At 37.9% G+C, this 17,299-nt stretch overlaps 1 protein-coding gene across 1 annotated transcript in view; it reads left to right on the top strand.

Annotated features, from left to right (window-relative positions):
- GBE1 (1,4-alpha-glucan branching enzyme 1) overlaps positions 1-17,299 on the top strand; it is a 288,440-nt gene that overhangs the window by 83,182 nt on the left and 187,959 nt on the right. The gene's annotated exons all lie outside the window — the stretch shown is intronic.

The raw sequence follows: 17,299 nt of genomic DNA, 5'->3' as shown, positions 1-17,299 counted from the left end.
GAGTAGTAATCCTAAGACCTACTCAGATGAGTAGTAATATAACCTTAAGTGCTTTATAGCTTTATCCTTCTTGGCAGTTACAATTTTTTTTTTTTTTTAATGGCTAGGTCATGCTGACTAGCACAAAAGTATCTCAGATTAATTATACGTATTAAATCAAAATAAACTCTGTCAAAAGGTAAGTCTATTGACTATAACTTTCATTTCCTTTTTAAAGGAAAAGTTGCTATAGAAAATGGTCCATATTTGTTCTCTTTTTTCCTCCTCTCCACAGGGTGAGGTAATCACAAACTGAAATCTCCTGTAAATATACCATCATTACCGAGAAGGTAATTGCAACATTACAGAGTTGTTAATCTTTTCTCAATGAAGATTGAGATTCATTCATTCTCAGAGGCTTAGTAAGAAATCATGGTCATGTTAAGCATACAGAAAATGGGAATTCATTGTTGCAAGCAAATGAATTATCCTCATCTGGACTTTATTTTGATTTAAGCCTTCAACATCAGCCATATAGGAAGAGCCTGCTATGTATGGTGCTGTAAAGCAAGTAAGAGTGGATGAAATTGTGTATGTGTGAGAGCTCTTAGCACGGTGCCTGACACCTAGTACATTTACAATAAATATTTCTTCAATAACTCCTTTTTAGCTTTTGTCCAGCATTTTTTAAAAGATTAAATGGAAAATATGAACACTTTTGTCTAATTTGTCAAAGCATGTCTTTGCTGGATTACACTTTGAACGTGTGGACTCTCTTGCTAGGCTCATTGGTGGTGTATTGTTCCAAAATGGAAGATGATTTATACTTTTGAGATAATTTTATATCTAAACTATAAGACATCAGTGTTGAGTTTGTGTACATGTACATATATTCACACATATACGTATGTGTGTGATACAATAGATATATACGTAATAAAATGATGTACATTCTTTACCTTCGAGTTGTGAGACAGGAAAATTAAAAGAAGTGGACTGACTTGAAAGAGAACTCATATATATAATATATTGAAGTAGATATTGAAGGAAAACCGCCAGACTTTTGAGTGTACGATCTTAGGTGATCAATTGAGTTATTTAGTAGACTTAATCATGCTTACAAACAATGATTGTAATGTCTAGTATAGGAAGGAAAGACAATAAAGAGAATCATAGGTGGTTTAACCTTTTTTTGAAAATAAGGTTGTCATCATTTAAAAATGTGATTCATGATTATGCTACTCTTATGAGATTCATTCTGTTAGGATAAGTAGTAACGATAACAAAGACAATGAATTATTAGCAAATGGTTAATACATACTTTATGATGAACCATATCATGATTATAGTTTAAAATGCATATTACATGTAACTATAAAATAAGGAGTAGTTCTGGTAACTGTTTGTTTAATGCACACTATTGATTTTCTGCAGTGTGCCTGATCCAGTACTAAAGCTGGAGGTATATCCACCTTATGACTTTTTTGGTTGCTATTTCTGTATTAGCTCTTATTGTCTTATTTGATTGATTGTGCTTCATCTGAGATCTAGTTCATTCGTTTCTCTGGGAACCTTAATAAGAGAAATTTGGAGAGAAAGTATGCACTGAAGGGATGTAGATATGACTTTGATTGGTATTGAGTGTCTGCCTGGTAACAAAGAGCTTGACTCCGCATAGTCTCAAGTAGGGCGGCAGTCCCCATAGTAGTGGAGATCTCCTCCCAGTGCGTAGTGGAGACAGGGGCAGCCACAGAAAAAGCAGATAGTTCTCTGTCTGCAGAGTATACATTTAAAGGGTTTGTGTAGTGGACAGATGGCTAATTGTCAAGAGAGAATGGAAGGAGCTTAGTGTGTTCAAAAACGGGTACAGTGAGTGGCCTAGTCCCTCAGTGATGGGGGAGAGTGTTTAAGGATGAGAGGGCTCCTTCCTGGCTCTGTTTGGAGGTGGTTAAAAGTGACAAACATTTTAATGAGTTGGTTTTAAATTGTAGTTTGTTTGTTTTTTTAACATCTTTATTGGAGTATAATTGCTTTACAATGGTGTGTTAGTTTCTGCTGTATAACAAAGTGAATCAGCTATATATATAATCAGCTATATATATAATCAGTATATACATACATCCCCATATCTCCTCCCTCTTGCGTCTCCCTCCCACCCTCCCTATCCCACCCTTCTAGGTGGACACAAAGCACCGAGCTGATCTCCCTGTGCTATGCGGCTGCTTCCCACTAGCTATCTATTTTACATTTGGTAGTGTATATATGTCCATGCCACTCTCTCACTTCATCCCAGCTTACCCTTCCCCCTCCCCGTGTCCTCAAGTCCATTCTCTACGTCTGCGTCTTTATTCCTGTCCTGCCCCTAGGTTAATCAGAACCTTTTTTATTTTATTTTTTTTAAGATTCCATATATATGTGTTAGCATACTGTATTTGTTTTTCTCTTTCTGACTTACTTTGCTCTGTATGATAGTCTCTAGGTCCACCCACCTCACTACAAATAACTCAATTTCATTTCTTTTTATGGCCGAGTAATATTCCATTGTATATAAGTGCCACATCTCTTTTATCCATTCATCTGTCGATGGACACTTAGGTTGCTTCCATGTCCTGGCTATTGTAAATAGAGCTGCAGTGAATATTGTGGTACATGACTCTTTTTGAATTATGGTTTTCTCAGGGTATATGCCCAGTAGTGGGATTGCTGGATCATATGGTAGTTCTATTTTTAGTTTTTTAACGAACCTCCATACTGTTCTCCATAGTGGCTGTATCAATTTACATTCCCACCAACAGTGCAAGAGTGTTCCCTTTTCTCTACACCCTCTCCAGCACTTATTGTTTGTACATTTTTTTTTTTTTTTTGTATTTCCCTTTAGGTATAAGTTTATTTTTTTTCTTTCACTATTGTATTTATTCATTCACCTAACGAATACTTTTTTTTTTAACATCTTTATTGAAGTATAATTGCTCTCCAATGGTGTGTTAGTTTCTGCTGTAAAACATAGTGAATCAGCTATACATATACATATATTCGCATTTCTCTTCCCTCTTGCATCTCCCTCCCACCCTCCCTATCCCACCCCTCTAGGTGGACATGCAGATTTTTTTGATGATGGCCATTCTGACTGGTGTGGGGTGATACCTCACTGTAGTTTTGATTTGCACTTCTCTAATGATTAGTGATGTTGAGAATCCTTTTCATGTGTTTGTTGGCAATCTGTATATTTTCTTTGGAGAAATGTCTATTTAGGTCTTCTGCCTATTTTCAGATTGGGTTATTTGTTTTTTTGATATTGAGCTGCATGAGCTGCTTGTAAATTTTGGAGATTAATCCTTTGTCGGTTGCTTCGTTTGCAACTATTTTCTCCCATTCTGAGGGTTGTCTTTTTGTCTTGTTTATGGTTTCCTTTGCGGTGCAAAAGCTTTTAAGTTTCATTAGGTCCCATTTGTTTATTTTTGTTTTTATTTCCATTTCTCTAGGAGGTGGGTCAAAACGGATCTTGCTGTGATTTATGTCAGAGTGTTCTGCCTATGTTTTCCTCTAAGAGTTTTATAGTGTCTGGCCTTACATTTAGGTCTTTAATCCATTTTGAGTTTATTTTTGTGTATGGTGTTAGGGAGTGTTCTAATTTCATTCTTTTACATGTAGCTGTCCAGTTTTCCCAGCACCACTTCTTGAAGAGGCTGTCTTTTCTCCATTGTATATTCTTGCCTTCTTTATCAAATATAAGGTGACCATATGTGCATGGACTTATATCTGGGGTTTCTATCCTCTTCCATTGATCTTAATTTCTGTTTTTGTGCCAGGACCATACTGTCTTGATTACTGTAGCTTTGTAGTATAGTCTGAAGACAGGGAGTCTGATTCCTCCAGTTCCATATTTCTTTCTCAAGATTGCTTGGGCTATTCGGGGTCTTTAGTGTTTCCATACAGATTGTGAAATTTTTTGTTCTAGTTCTGTAAAAAATGCCATTGGTAGTTTGATAGGGATTGCAGTCAATCTGTAGATTGCTTTGGGTAGTATAGTCACTTTCACAATGTTGATTCTTCCAATGCAAGAACATGGTATCTCTCTCCATCTGTGGGTATCATCTTTCATTTCTTTCATCAGTGTCTTATAGTTTTCTGCATACAGGTCTTTTGTCTCCCTAGGTAGGTTTATTCCTAGGTGTTTTATTCTTTTTGTTGCAATGGTAAATGGGAGTGTTTCCTTAATTTCTCTTTCAGATTTTTCATCATTAGTGTATAGAAATGCAAGAGATTTCTGTGCATTAATTTTGTATCCTGCAACTTTACCAAATTCATTGATTAGCTCTAGCAGTTTTCTGGTGGCATCTTTAGGATTCTCTATGTATAGTATTATGTCATCTGCAAACAGTGACAGTTTTACTTCTTCTTTTCCAGTTTGTATTCCTTTTATTTCTTTGTCTTCTCGGATTGCTGTGGCTAGGACTTCCAAAACTATGTTTAATAATAATGGTGAGAGTGGACATCCTTGTTTGCTCCTGATCTTAGAGGAAATGCTTTCAGTTCTTCAACATTGAGAATGATGTTTGCTGTGGGTTTGTCATATATGGCCTTTATTATGTTGAGGAAAGTTCCCTCTATGCCTACTTTCTAGAGGGTTTTTATCATAAATCGGTGTTGAATCTGATCAGTGCAGTTGTTAAGAAAAACATGATTATTCTTTTGAATTTAGATAAATGGCTATTATATTAGAAGCCAGAAAACCTGATAATAGTAAATGGTTTAAATGTTCTTTATTTTAATGTGGAATTTCCTTAACGGCAGTTATGTTTATTCTTGAACATGTTAAACCTCCATATAACTTGTCAGTATTTTACTGAAATTGGGTCTCAGATTTCTGAAATGGGAGTGGGGAAAGATGTGAAAATTGATGCCCTCAAGCTTTTTAAAATCCAAATTGAAACTTGTACTACTAAGAGAAGTTTAACCTGAGAGTTTATGCCTATATCAGCATGACATAGAGTAGCAATTGAAGTTTTCTTACACCCCACAGAGCTAATAAACACACTGGTTCATTTCAAAGTGATTCAATTTTCTTGTATTTTGGGTTTCAGAAAAGAAGGAGCATAGCCTTAATGAATTATGTCTTATGTGTGTTATAAATGTAGAAATAACATGTAGAGGTCTTTTTTAGATGCTACGTGTGTTTATATATGGATAATTATGTATTTTGTGAATCTTTAGATTAATAGCATATGGAGCATTTTAGAGGATCACTGTTTTTGAGTGGTGATAGTTTATTATATATATATTAGATTAATTACATATAATTTATATATTATATATAATGTATATGCACACTTTTTCTTTGGCTGAACCATGTGGCTTGCGGGATCTTAGTTCCCCAACCAGGGATTGAACCCAGGCCCCGGCTGTAAAAGTGCCAAGTCCTTGCCACCGGACCACCAGGGAACTCCAACACTTTTTAAAACTTATAATTTTGTAACCTTTTTTACTTTATAAATAATATATAATTAATCTAACATATAATTAAATGTCACCACTCAAAAAAAGTGACCTATTTGAAATATATTTATGTATTTTATAAACTATATATAATACTTCTGGAGTTTAGCACATGAAGGAAAAAAATCAAGATCTACCTTAAATAGAAGTAAATACATTTTTTTTCTTTTAATTACTATAGTTTTTCTTTTAAACTATTTAGTTAGTGACCCATATTAATTGGGAAGAATAATAAAAAGGAATTACCTAGTTTTTTTGGTGTGCTTTTTTAATGAGTTATATTATTTGCTAAATGTAGAGTTAATTTTTTATAATCTTAGTGTATAATGAAGTCTTATTGAAGAATACTATTTATGTTCCCTTGCAAAACTAAAAAGGAATGAGTTTTTTCGGTTAATTTTGTTCTTTGCTAAATTTCCAGTTTCCAAATTGTCTTGTGATCTTGATTTGGCGTAAAAAGTTATAAATTTATTCATCCAGTAAAAACTTGCTGAGTACTTATATGGGAGTAATGTACTGGCTGTTGGCATACAAAGACGAGGAATACTTGGTTGATCTATACCTTCAGATAGCATATAGTCAAAAACAAGGAAATCAGTATTGACACATATAATAAATGGTTAACAGGTTTATAGTAATAGATGCAGGTAATAATAGATACAGGTTTAGACTATTTGTGGGAAGTTCAGAGGGGTAGTGCTCACTCTTACTTGGTGCACAAGTCAGCTATAGCAACAGTAATGCTGTGTAACACACTATCCCCAGCTCATTGTGTAGCAAAAGTCAGCATTTATTTCTCAGTCATATATTTATGAATCTGCTAGGGTGGCTCTGTGTTTTAGAGGTCTTGATATGCTTAGGAAGGGTGAAAGGTAGCAAGCAAGATTTTTTTTTTGTTGGGGGATGAGACTGCTGATTAGGGACAGGGGAATTGTTGCAAAACATTAGCAAAATTTGTTGTGTAAAAGGTACAAAGATTGCTGTAGCAGCATTTCCCTATTCTCGACTCCATGATACCAGTTATTCCAGACTGAATGTGACGTCTAGATGCATGATGCTTTCTGACATGTCTATGGCTCATTGATAGCTATTCTAAATCCCTTGCTCTAAGCTCTCCAACCTCTCTCTTCCTGAAAGTTTCATCTCCTTTGAACATTAGCCTTCTACCACACTCGCCTTGTAAATCTGCAGTGTTGCTCACATCAAATTGTGTAATTTCTCTGCTCATGCACAGCTGCTAGCCACCATGAGGAAAATCACACAGCCATATGAACTGCTGCTTCTGTGGGTTCATGGCCATTAACACTCTACAGAAATCACTTGCACATCCCCAGCCATCTCTTTCTTACATCTTCCACAGTAGCTACTTCAGTTTCACCACTCCCTGCATAATCCCTTATTTCACTATCTCCTCATTTTCCATTAGTATAATGCTTGCTCTTACTTTTCAAAGAAAATAGAAGACAGCAGAAAGGAATATTTCAACTTCCAAACCATTTCCCTAAAAAGATCTCTGTATCTATATTCATCCTTCCCACATGCTTTCAAAAGTTAGTAGAAGAAATTGATGTCACGAATATATGCATTGAATCATTTTCTCTTCTCTTCCTTAACATGGTAAATCTGTCTACTTACCTCTTCTTTTTCCTGTCAGGCTCTCCCTTTGCTGCTTCCTTTTTCTCTGTGTATAAAGTTGCTCACTCCTTTCCTTCCTTAAATAAATTGGAAAACTAAAGATGATCCCTCCCTTAATTTGCTGTCAGATTTCTAGAATGATATTGTAGATTATTGGTTACTAAACCTGTGTGTGCATAGCACAAAATTAGGAAGCTTTATAAAAGTACAGACCTACTCCTGGATCTGATTCAAGGACCTGGGGTGGAGTCTATTGATTTCTAACTTTTAAAAGCAGCCATGTTGGGGAACTACCGTCGTAAATGAATATGTACTGACAGGAGTAATGCTGATCATGTAGTATGTAGAAAAGGATACAAAACTGTAAGTTTAAAAATTTATATGTATATACATACTTTTATATAAAATTTACATTATGGAAATGCATATATCTGTGCATATAAATACCTATATAGTAAAAAAAATGAGAAATTTTAAAATAAGGTGTTAGTGTAGAGGAGGTTGGGTTTATGAGTGCTTCAGTGTCTTTTTTATTTATGTTTTTTGGGTTTTATTCTTCAGGGAGTACACTTTTCTTTTGTGGTAAGAAAAAAATATGGTAGAGAAGTAATAGAAATAATAATAATAGAAATAATAGTACACTCATTCACATGTGTTCTCCCATTAAATATCCTATCCTCTCAATTTAGGTATCTTTTCCTTACTTGACTTTTCTGCAGTAATAGATGGTGTTGACCATTTACAGTTCCTGTAAATTCTCTTCTCTCCTACTTCTGTAGTCCCTATCCTTTTTCAGTAACCACCCAAGTAACCACTGTCTGTCACCCCTAATAACTAAAACACTGCTTCTTATCAATTTTAACTCTGAAATAGCTTTCAAGTGCATTCCCTTTTTTTCCTCCCCATCTTCACTGAGTGGTTTAAGAGAACCAACTGAGATGGGTATAACTGACACCGAAGGTGGAGTGACCAAGAGTTTCAAATGCCACTGAAAGCTCATATAAGTTGAAGTCTGAAAAGAACAATTGGGATTGGAAAGTTGGAGGTCACTGGTGACCTTTGCCAGAGTATTTCAGAAATATTTTAGGGAATAAAGAGATATAAGGAAGTGGAGATAGGAGTCAAGAAATTGGGCTGTCAGTGGCAGGAGAACCAAAGGATGACTTGGACCAAAGGAGAGGTTTTCTTCATTGTCATTGATGTTACTTCAGAATTAGCAAATACATCACTTCATCATATTTGGATGCTGAGAGTAAAGGGCCTGAAGAGAGAGAATGTTTGAAAACCTCAGAGTGTGAGAAAATAATTGAAAACAGACAAAAAGAAAGAACAAAATCAAGAAATTAGCTTTGAACAAGAAAAAAACAAAACACCTTTTCCTCACAGGATGGTCCATAACTGCTGCTGCTGCCATCAGTGTCACCAAATCATCCTATTTTTTGTTATTTTAATGACTTTCATTAGTTCTTCTATCATAATAAAACTCTCCCTTCTTTTTTTTTTTTTTTTTTAAACATCTTTATTGAAGTATAATTGCTTTACAATGGTGTGCTAGCTTCTGCTTTACAACAAAGTGAATCAGTTACACATATACATATGTTGCCATATCTCTTCCCTCTTGCATCTCCCTCCCTCCCACCCTCCCTATCCCACCCCTCTAGGTGGTCACAAAGCACCGAGCTGATCTCCCTGTGCTATGCGGCTGCTTCCCACTAGTTATCTATTTTACATTTGGTAGTGTATATATGTCCATGACACTCTCTCACCCTGTCACATCTCACCCCTCCCCCTCCCCATATCCTCAAGTCCATTCTCTAGTAGGTCTGTGTCTTTATTCCCATCTTGCCACTAGGTTCTTCATGACCTCTTTTTTTTTTTTTTTTTTTTCCCTTAGATTCCATATATATGTGTTAGCATACGGTATTTGTTTTTCTCTTTCTGACTTACTTCACTCTGTATGACAGACTCTAACTCCATCCACCTCATTACAAACACCTCCATTTCATTTCTTTTTATGGCTGAGTAATATTCCATTGTATATATGTGCCACATCTTCTTTATCCATTCATCCGATGATGGACACCTAGGTTGCTTCCATGTCCTGGCTATTGTAAACAGAGCTGCAATGAATATTTTGGTACATGACTCTTTCTGAATTATGGTTTTCTCAGGGTATATGCCCAGTAGTGGGATTGCTGGGTCATATGGTAGTTCTATTTTTAGTTTTTTAAGGAACCTCCATACTGTTCTCCATAGTGGCTGTATCAATTTACATTCCCACCAACAGTGCAAGAGTGTTCCCTTTTCTCCACACCCTCTCCAGCATTTATTGTTTCTAGATTTTTTGATGATGGCCATTCTGACCGGTGTGAGATGATACCTCATTGTAGTTTTGATTTGCATTTCTCTAATGATTAATGATGTTGAGCATTCTTTCATGTGTCTGTTGGCAATCTGTATCTCTTCTTTGGAGAAATGTCTATTTAGGTCTTCTGCCCATTTTTGGATTGGGTTGTTTGTTTTTTTGTTATTGAGCTGCATGAGCTGCTTGTAAATCTTGGAGATTAATCCTTTGTCCGTTGCTTCATTTGCAAATATTTTCTCCCATTCTGAGGGTTGTCTTTTGGTCTTGTTTATGGTTTCCTTTGCTGTGCAAAAGCTTTGAAGTTTCATTAGGTCCCATTTGTTTATTTGTGTTTTTATTTCCATTTCTCTAGGACCTGGGTCAAAAAGGATCTTGCTGTGACTTATGTCATACAGTCTTCTGCCTATGTTTTCCTCTAAGAGTTTGATAGTGTCTGGCCTTACACTTAGGTCTTTAATCCATTTTGAGTTTATTTTTGTGTATGGTGTTAGGGAGTGTTCTAATTTCATACTTTTACATGTACCTGTCCAATTTTCCCAGCACCACTTATTGAAGAGGCTGTCTTTTCTCCACTGTATATGCTTGCCTCCTTTATCAAAGATAAGGTGACCATATGTGCGTGGGCTTATCTCTGGGCTTTCTATCCTGTTCCATTGATCTATGTTTCTGTTTTTGTGCCAGTACCAAACTGTCTTGATTACTGTAGCTTTGTAATATAGTCTGAAGTCAGGGAGCCTGATTCCTCCAGCTCCATTTTTCGTTCTCAAGATTGCTTTGGCTATTCGGGGTCTTTTGTGTTTCCATACAAATTGTGAAATTTTTTGTTCTAGTTCTGTGAAAAATGCCAGTGGTAGTTTGATAGGGATTGCATTGAATCTGTAGATTGCTTTGGGTAGCAGAGTCATTTTCACAATGTTTATTCTTCCAATCCAAGAACATGGTATATCTCTCCATCTATTTGTATCATCTTTAATTTCTTTCATCAGTGTCCTATAATTTTCTGCATACAGGTCTTTTGTCTCCTTAGGTAGGTTTATTCCTAGGTATTTTATTCTTTTTGTTGCAATGGTAAACGGGAGTGTTTTCTTAATTTCACTTTCAGATTTTTCATCATTAGTATACAGGAATGCAAGAGATTTCTGTGCATTAATTTTGTATCCTGCTACTTTACCAAATTCATTGATTAGCTCTAGTAGTTTTCTGGTAGCATCTTTTGGATTCTCTATGTATAGTATCATGTCATCTGCAAACAGTGACAGCTTTACTTCTTCTTTTCCGATTTGGATTCCTTTTATTTCTTTTTCGTCTCTGATTGCTGTGGCTAACACTTCCAAAACTATGTTGAATAATAGTGGTGAGAGTGGGCAACCTTGTCTTGTTCCTGATCTTAGTGGAAATGGTTTCAGTTTTTCACCATTGAGGACAATGTTGGCTGTGGGTTTGTCATATACGGCCTTTATTATGTTGAGGAAAGTTCCCTCTATGCCTACTTTCTGCAGGACTTTTATCATAAATGGGTGTTGAATTTTGTCGAAAGCTTTCTCTGCATCTATTGAGATGATCATATGGTTTTTCTCCTTCAATTTGTTAATATGATGTATCACGTTGATTGATTTGCGTATATTGAAGAATCCTTGCATTCCTGGAATAAACCCCACTTGATCATGGTGTATGATCCTTTTAATGTGCTGTTGGATTCTGTTTGCTAGTATTTTGTTGAGGATTTTTGCATCTATGTTCATCAGTGATATTGGCCTGTAGTTTTCTTTCTTTGTGACATCTTTGCCTGGTTTTGGTATCAGGGTGATGGTGGCCTCGTAGAATGAGTTGGGGAGTGTTCCTCCCTCTGCAATATTTTGGAAGAGTTTGAGAAGGATAGGTGTTAGCTCTTCTCTAAATGTTTGATAGAATTCGCCTGTGAAGCCATCTGGTCCTGGGCTTTTGTGTGTTGGAAGATTTTTAATCACAGTTTCAATTTCAGTGCTTGTGATTGGTCTGTTCATATTTTCTATTTCTTCCTGGTTCAGTCTCGGCAGGTTGTGCATTTCTAAGAATCTGTCCATTTCTTCCAGGTTGTCCATTTTATTAGCATAGAGTTGCTTGTAGTAATCTCTCATGATCGTTTGTATTTCTGCAGTGTCAGTGGTTACTTCTCCTTTTTCATTTCTAATTCTATTAATTTGAGTCTTCTCCTTTTTTCTCTTGATGAGTCTGGCTAATGGTTTATCAATTTTGTTTATCTTCTCAAAGAACCAGCTTTTAGTTTCATTGATTTTTGCTATTGTTTCCTTCATTTCTTTTTCATTTATTTCTGATCTGATCTTTATGATTTCTTTCCTTCTGCTAGCTTTGGGGTTTTTTTGTTCTTCTTTCTCTAATTGCTTTAGGTGCAAGGTTAGGTTGTTTATTCGAGATGTTTCCTGTTTCTTGATGTAGGCTTGTATTGCTATAAACTTCCCTCTTAGAACTGCTTTTGCTGCATCCCATAGGTTTTGGATCGTCGTGTCTCCATTGTCATTTGTTTCTAGGTATTTTTTGATTTCCCCTTTGATTTCTTCAGTGATCACTTCGTTATTAAGTAGTGTATTGTGTAGCCTCCATGTGTTTGTATTTTTTACAGATCTTTTCCTGTAATTGATATCTAGTCTCATAGCGTTGTGGTCGGAAAAGATACTTGATACGATTTCAATTTTTTTAAATTTACCAAGGCTTGATTTGTGACCCAAGATATGATCTATCCTGGAGAATGTTCCATGAGCACTTGAGAAAAATGTGTATTCTGTTGTTTTTGGGTGGAATGTCCTATAAATATCAATTAAGTCCATCTTGTTTAATGTATCATTTAAAGCTTGTGTTTCCTTATTTATTTTCATTTTGGATGATCTGTCCATTGGTGACAGTGGGGTGTTAAAGTCCCCTACTATGATTGTGTTACTGTCGATTTCCCCTTTTATGGCTGTTAGTATTTGCCTTATGTATTGAGGTGCTCCTATGTTGGGTGCATAAATATTTACAATTGTTATACCTTCCTCTTGGATCGATCCCTTGATCATTATATAGTGTCCGTCTTTGTCTCTTGTAATTGTCTTTATTTTAAAGTCTATTTTGTCTGATATGAGAATTGCTACTCCAGCTTTCTTTTGATTTCCATTTGCATGGAATATCTTTTTCCATCCCCTCACTTTCAGTCTGTATGTGTCTCTAGGTCTGAAGTGGGTCTCTTATAGACAGCATATATATGGGTCTTGTTTTTGTATCCATTCAGCCAGTCTGTGTCTTTTGGTGGGAGCATTTAATCCATTTACATTTAAGGTAATTATCGATATGTATGTTCCTATTCCCATTTTCTTAAATGTTTTGGGTTTGTTATTGTAGGTGTTTTCCTTCTCTTGTGTTTCTTGCCTAGAGAAGTTCCTTTAGCATTTGTTGTAAAGCTGGTTTGGTGGTGCTGAACTCTCTCAGCTTTTGCTTGTCTGTAAAGGTTTTAATTTCTCCATCAAATCTGAATGAGATCCTTGCTGGGTAGAGTAATCTTGGTTGTAGGTTTTTCTCCTTCATCACTTTAAGTATATCCTGCCACTCCCTTCTGGCTTGCAGCGTCTCCGCTGAAAGATCAGCTGTTAACCTTATGGGGATGCCCTTGTGTGTTATCTGTTGTTTTTCCCTTGCTGCTTTTAATATGTTTTCTTTATATTTAATTTTTGATAGTTTGATTAATATGTGTCTTGGTGTGTTTCTCCTTGGATTTATCCTGTATGGGACTCTCTGTGCTTCCAGGACTTGATTAACTATTTCCTTTCCCATATTAGGGAAGTTTTCAACTAGAATCTCTTCAAATATTTTCTCAGTCCCTTTCTTTTTCTCTTCTTCTTCTGGGACCCCTATAATTCGAATGTTGGTGTGTTTAATGTTGTCCCAGAGGTCTCTGAGACTGTCCTCAGTTCTTTTCATTCTTTTTTCTTTATTCTGGTCTGCAGTAGTTATTTCCACCATTTTATCTTCCAGGTCACTTATCCGTTCTTCTGCCTCAGTTATTCTGCTATGGATCCCATCTAGAGTATTTTTAATTTCATTTATTGTGCTTGTCATCGTTTCTTGGTTCCTCTTTAGTTCTTCTACGTCCTTGTTAAATGTTTCTTGCATTTTGTCTATTCTATTTCCAAGACTTTGGATCATCCTTACTATCATTATTCTGAATTCTTTTTCAGGTAGACTACCTATTTCCTCTTCATTTGTTAGGTCTGGTGTGTTTTGACCCTGCTCCTTCATCTGCTGTGTGTTTTTCTGTCTTCTCATTTTGCTTATCTTACTGTGTTTGGGGTCTCCTTTTCACAGGCTGCAAGTTCGTAGTTCCCGTTGTTTTTGGTATCTGTCCCCAGTGGCTAAGGTTGGTTCAGTGGGTTGTGTAGGTTTCCTGGTGGAGGGAACTAGTGCCTGTGTTCTGGTGGATGAGGCTGGATGTTGTCTTTCTGGTGGGTTCGTCCACGTCTGGTGGTGTGTTTTGGGGTGTCTTGGCCTTATTATGATTTTAGGCAGCCTCTCTGTTAATGGATGAGGCTGTGTTCCTCTCTTGCTAGTTGTTTGGCATAGGGTGTCCAGCACTGTAGCTTGCTGGTCGTTGAGTGAAGCTGGGTCTTGATGTTGAGATGGAGATCTGTGAGAGATTTTCGCCGTTTGGTATTACGTGGAGCTGGGAGGTCTCTTGTGGACCAGTGTCCTGAAGTTGGCTCTCCCACCTCAGAGGCACAGCCCTGATGCCTGGCTGGAGCACCAAGAGCCTTTCATCCACACGGCTCAGAATAAAAGGGAGAAAAAATGGAAAGAAAGAAAAAAAAAGAGGATAAAATAAAATAAAATAAAGCAATTATAATAAAAAATAAGAAAAAAAAATTATTAAGAGTAAATTTATTAAGAAAAAAATTTTTTTTAATTTTTAAAAATAGATTTATTAATTTTTTATACTAAAAATAAGAAAAAAATTATTTAGAAAAAATTTATTAAGAAAAAAAATTTTTTAATTTTTTAAAATAAAAAATATGAAAAAACTTATTAAAAATTTTTTTAAAAATAGAAAATAAGGAAAAAATTATTAAGAAAACATTTATTAGGGAAAAAAAAAATTTTTAAGCCAAAAAAAAAAAAAAAAAATGGACGGACCTAACCCTAGGACTAACGGTGAGAGCGAAGCTATACAGACAAAATCTCACCCAGAAGCATACACATCTACACTCACAAAAAAAAGGAAAAGGGGAAAAGTTAATATATCCTGCTCCCAAAGTCCATCTCCTAAATTTGGGATGATTCGTTGTCTATTCAGGTATTCAACAGATGCAGGCACATCAAGTTGTTTGTGGAGCTTTAATCCGCTGCTTCTGAGGCTGCTGGGAGAGATTTCCCTTTCTCTTCTTTGTTCGTACAGCTCCCGGGGTTCAGCTTTGGATTTGGACCCGCCTCTGCATGTAGGTCCCCTGAGGGCGTCTGTTCCCCGCCCAGACAGAACGGGGTTAAAGGAGTAGCTGATTCGGGGGCTCCGGCTCAGTCAGGCCGGGGGGAGGGAGCGGTATGGAGGAGGCGGGGCGAGCCTGCGGCGGCAGAAGCCGGCGTGACGTTGCAGCAGCCTGAGGCGCGTCGTGCGCTCTCCCGGGGAAGTTGTCCCCGGATTACGGGAGCCTGGCCGTGGCGGGCTGCACAGGCTCCCGGGAGGGGCGGTGTGGAGAATGACCTGTGCTCGCCCACAGGCTGTTTGGTGGCGGCAGCAGCAGCCTTAGCGTCTCATGCCCGTCTCTGGGGTCCGCGCTGATAGCCGCGGCTCGCGCCCGTCTCTGGAGTTCGTTTAAGTGGCGCTCTGAATCCCCTCTCCTTGCACGCCGCGAAACAAAGAGGCAAGAAAAAGTCTCCTGCCTCTTCGGCAGCTGCAGACTTTTTCTCGTGCACCCTCCCGGCTAGTTGTGGTGCGCTAGACCCTTCAGGCTGTGTTCACGCAGCCAACCCCAGTCCTCTCCCTGAGATCCGACCGAAGCCCGCGCCTCAGCTCCCAGCCCCCGCCCGCCCCGGCGGGTGAGCAGACAAGCCTCTCGGGCTGGTGAGTGCTGCTCGGCGCCGAGCCTCTGTGCGGGAATCTCTCCGTTTTTCCCTCTGCGTCCCTGTTGCTGTGGGATCCGCGCTGATAGCCGCGGCTCGCGCCCGTCTCTGGAGCTCGTTTAGGCGGCGCTCTGAATCCCCTCTCCTTGCGCGCCGCGAAACAAAGAGGCAAGAAAAATTCTCTTGCCTCTTTGGCAGCTGCAGTCTTTTTCCCGGACTCCCTCCCGGCTAGCACCGAAGCCCGAACCCCAGCTCCCAGGCCCCGCCCGCCCCGGCGGCTGAGCAGACAAGCCTCTCGGGCTGGTGAGTGCTGGTCGGCCCCGCTCCTCTGTGCGGGAATCTCCGCTTTGCCCTCCGCACCAATGTGGCTGCGCTCTCCTCCGTGGCTCCGAAGCTTCCCCCCTCTGCTACCCGCAGTCTCTGCCCACGAAGGGGCTTCCTAGTGTGTGGAAACCTTTCCTCCTTCACAGCTCCCTCCCACTGGTGCAGGTCCCGTCCCTATTCTTTTGTCTCTGTTATTTCTTTTTTCTTTTGCCCTACCCAAGTACATGGGGATTTTCTTTGCCTTTTGGGAGGTCTGACGTCTTCTGCCAGCGTTCAGTGGGTGTTCTGTAGGAGCAGTTCCACGTGTAGATGTATTTCTCATGTATCTGTGGGGAGGAAGGTGATCTCCGCGTCTTACTCTTCCGCCATCTTGCCCCTCCTCCTCTCCCTTCTTATATCATTAGTTTTGAGATAGCCTCTGCTCAAACCTTTTTTTTTTTCCTTCGTAAGGGAGTGGACTGTATGATAGTTTTAGATTTCTGTTCCTTATGGGTCTCTTTCAGAGTCCAAGGTAAATTCTAACATTAGCAGCAGGAGTTCGGTTGGTAATCACTCACAAAACTACTACAAATCTGGGCTCCAGAAGGAGAAGATATACATTGTTCTTTGCTTAAAAGCCTATTTTTTCCCCCCAGCTTCTAATATGGTCAAGTTGTTCTACTTTTTCCAAAGCCTTGAAACAATTATTTTCTCTTCAAAGAAGTCTTCAACTATCCACCTAGACTCTTTAGTCTACTTATTGACCAAGCTATCTTTTCAGTATTAAATTTTTATATGTTTCTCCCTTTGTGGTCTTTCCCTTTACAATATCTCTGATAGAACCTGATTTTAGTCTAGTGCAAAAGCTCAATAGAAATGAACAGATAAAGGCTACCTGACCTTTAAAATACTTTTATTTTTTAACAGCTTTATTGACATACAATTCACATACCATACAACTAACCTATTTAAAGTGTACAATTTCATGGTTTTTAGTATATTAATACTGAGTTCTACAACCATAACCACAATGAATTTTAGAATATTTTCATTATCTCAAAGGAACCCTGTACCCTTTAGCTATCATCTCACAATCTTCCCATCCCTCCCCTAGGCTTAGGCAACCACTTACTCTGTCTCTATAAATTTTCTTATCCTGGATTTTTCATGTAAATGGAATCAGATAATATGTGGTCTTTTGTGACTGGCTTTTTTCACTTAGCATAATGTTTTCAAGCTTCCATCTTATACCATGTGTCAGTACTTCATTCATTTTTATAGCCAAATAATATTCCATTGTATGGATATACATCATTTTGTATATTCATTTGTTAGTTGATGGGCATTTGTGTGGTTTTCACCTTTTGACTATCATACGTAATGCTGCTATGAATATTCATATACAAGTTTTTGTGTGGACATATGTTTTCATTTCTTTAG

The sequence above is a fragment of the Eubalaena glacialis genome, chromosome 6, assembly GCF_028564815.1.
Source record: "Eubalaena glacialis isolate mEubGla1 chromosome 6, mEubGla1.1.hap2.+ XY, whole genome shotgun sequence".
Classification (NCBI taxonomy): Eukaryota; Metazoa; Chordata; class Mammalia; order Artiodactyla; family Balaenidae; genus Eubalaena; species Eubalaena glacialis.
This window is presented reverse-complemented; position numbering and strand designations above follow the sequence as displayed.